Raw genomic sequence first — 3,533 nt, forward strand, 5'->3', positions numbered from 1 at the left:
TGAAAAATTATCATACACAAAAAAATACGTAAATAAGTAAATATAATGCACCAATTCGTTGAAATTGACGTCATAATGCATCTGATATGCATTATGACTGATATTGTTGTTCCGAATGTTTTGATGTTAATGGCTGTTAGAGATCACACTTCGGCTCCCCAACAACCGCACTTTTTGATTTAACTGGCACTGTTGTACGAAGTTTGGAGCTGAAAGATAAATAACTATTTTCATTGAAGGCATTGACTTACAATTATATGGACGTCGGGTCCGCGCCAAAAAGTGTCCGAACTTATAGGGCGTTAAAATCGTATACAGAGCGTCATTCACGCTTTGGTCTTAGTTTGTTCGACTGACAGCGAAGCAAGCAAAATTAGACAGTACTGCGATGACATTACAATTTAAATCTAACGTTTTAGCTTTTTCATATTCCTTTACATGTCACTACGTTTAAATACATAGGTTGACTTGGGACATTTTTTTCGTGGTTTTTGTATTAGACCCGTCGTCCATTTATTTGTAAGTCAATGATTGAAGGTGTCAATTCAACCAATGCCCGGAGTAGGTACCCTATCGATATCGAATCGATAGTATTGTTAAAAAAAATGAAACTTCCCATTTTAGCACTGTATGCTCAATTATTTTATTTCTTTTCTAAGGCATATTATTTTTTCAAAGTATCTCGTAACGGTCATATTAAAAAGTGGTAGTTACTTATTATACAAAGCTATTCGTAGTTAGTTACATAGTGAATGAAATTATTAACAAACCGTTTGAACGGTAAAATAACGACTTATAACCTAAAAGTAAACTAGTACAATTAAAAGAACTTCAAACTAGGAAATCAACAGAAATGAAAAAATTATTATTACATAGGTATACGCATAATACATATACCTTATACTTGATATATTAGGATCAGAGGCACCGGTGATCTGTTGTTTTTTTTTCTACAACAGTTTCGTGAGTACTGACATGTTTAAATAAATTGGACGAGTTGCCACAACATTTCACAGTCTCAAAACATTGCTTGCAATTTGCCGTGGTGTAAATGTCCAAATTTTTGATTTCGGCGGCGCCATAATAACAAGAAAAAATTAATTATTTATAACTTTTTTATCAAGCACGCACTGCACAATTCAATAAATAAACGTTATTTTCTATTTTACATTATTATAGCTTCATCGATACAATTGAGATTGCGCCAACGTCAAGTGGGAGATTGCAACAATATTGAACATTGGAAGACGCACGTTTATTTTATAATTCAAAATTTTCCTCATGACGCAATGATGTTACAAAATATTTTTTTAGAGTGAAATCCAACCAGTGTTGCCCATATTCAAAATTCACCAAAAATCAAGGTTAAAGTCACCAAATTTGGGAAGAGCAAAGTTCATATTCCCCACAAATTAACAGACTCCGTGGCCGAACGGTTACCATGCCGGACTGCCACGCAGTGGTCCTAGCTTCGATTCCGGGCCGGGAGAAATATGTATATGGCCTACATTTATTTCTCTCGTGAGTTTGGGTGTAATTTGTGGTTGTCTATGTGTGTGTCCATGGCACCCGCGACACAGGGCTTCCCTAGTGCGGGGCTATGTTGAGAGTGTGCGTTATTAAAAAAAAATTCCGCACATTTAATAATATTTACTCAGTCTCAATATTTATTATATTTTATTATTATGGCTTTGATAATCCATCGCCTAAAAATATAACAAAGAATTAGGAAACTCAAAATGTAACCATCCAACATACGTTACGTTTAGACCTAAATTTAATATTTAAACTTGAGGAGTGGCACGTTATGTTGCAAAAGTATCAACTGCTCAGTTTTTTTGGCAGTAGCTGATTTCGTTTTTCTTTATACTTGAGACCGGTCTAAACGGGACGGAAGGAAGGGTCGCGCGCCTAACACGCACCGACTGGTAATGTAGTAATTTTACATACAGGACAAAGTACTTCAATCCTTCCGAATAATTCAAAAATATGAGGCTATTCTACATAAGTGTTGCTATATAGACAGGGGATATGTGGTATTGAAAAAAATATCGATATCGTTCATAATAAACAGTGTTTTTATCAGCAATCATCAAATTAGCGATGCACCAGCAATCGATAGGTTAAAGAAAAATGGTAAAATGTTAGAATCCCCACATTTTCCCCACATAGCGCAAATTTCCACGAAATCCCCATGGAGTTCAATTTCGGGGAATTTCTCATAAATTGGCAACACTGGCAAAAATATGTAAATAATATCTAGATTAAGTAAAAATCCGCCCTTAGACTACAAGAACCCGCTATTTCTCTATAAAAATTTCGCTCCTCATCCGCTAAGATGGACCATAGATCATGCACTTTTTTATTTCGTCACTTCGCAGTTTGCGTTTGTGCTGCTGCAAAACAGGGAATTCATCACGGAAAATAATGGAAATGGAAAATAATTCGGAAGAAAGGTGATCCTTTCTTGAGAATTGGGATTAATGTCAAATATTTATGCATGCGTGTTTCGATTCGATAGAAGTATTTTTCTTCCGATACTGTGTAAGAATCGAAAGAAGGGATTCGATACTAAAAGTACTCGGTATCAAAACAAAAGTATCGAGTACTTAATCGTATTTACTTGTATCGGAATATCCCTAGCCCTATCTACGGAATAAACATAAACCAAAAATGTCCACCACAAATGACGGATTTCTTTAGTGTTGTATCATAATCATCGATAAGTCAATATCGACATGCAAATGTATGGCTTGAATGTTGAAACTGTTTTTTTTTTGTTACGTTTGTAATTTGTATAGTTTACTGTAATCAAAGTATGATCATAATATTTAATTAAAGTAAATCAATATTCATTGTCATATGGGAATATTCGGGATGATACATATGACATTTTGAATTTAATATTTTGCATTTATAAATGCTCACGTATTACGAAAAGTAATATAAATCAGGTCTATGCATTTCCAATCTCAAGACTGATATTAGATTTTTTTTAATGTTTCCAAATAGTTCAAGCTGTTTTGTATTTATGTATTGGAATAGAATATTTATCAGTGATTTTGATTTAGCTGGATCTAACTCATCCATTTAATTTATGAAATAAATAAAATTACTTATGTAATTGTAATAACATTATCGATAATCATTCACTTACAAATAAATGGACGACGTGTCTAATAAAAAAACCACGAAAATAATGTCCCAAGTCAACCTATTTAAACGTAGTGACATGTAAAGGAATATGAAAAAGCTAAAACGTTGAATTTAAATTGTAATGTCATCGCAGTACTGTCTAATTTTGCTTGCTTCGCTGTCAGTCGAACAAACGATGACTAGAGCGTGAATGACGCTCTGTATACGATTTTAACGCCCTATAAGTTCGGACACTTTTTAGCGCGGACCCGACGTCCATATAATTGTAAGTCAATGTCGATAATCATAAAATATAGGTAAGTTTATTTGCCTAAAACATAGTATAACATAAGATGTAAGATGTAGGAAACATCGGATACGAGTGGATGGTTTTAGGG

This window comes from Hyposmocoma kahamanoa, unplaced genomic scaffold, assembly GCF_003589595.1.
Source record: "Hyposmocoma kahamanoa isolate Upper Pololo Valley unplaced genomic scaffold, ASM358959v1 66, whole genome shotgun sequence".
Taxonomy (NCBI): domain Eukaryota; kingdom Metazoa; phylum Arthropoda; class Insecta; order Lepidoptera; family Cosmopterigidae; genus Hyposmocoma; species Hyposmocoma kahamanoa.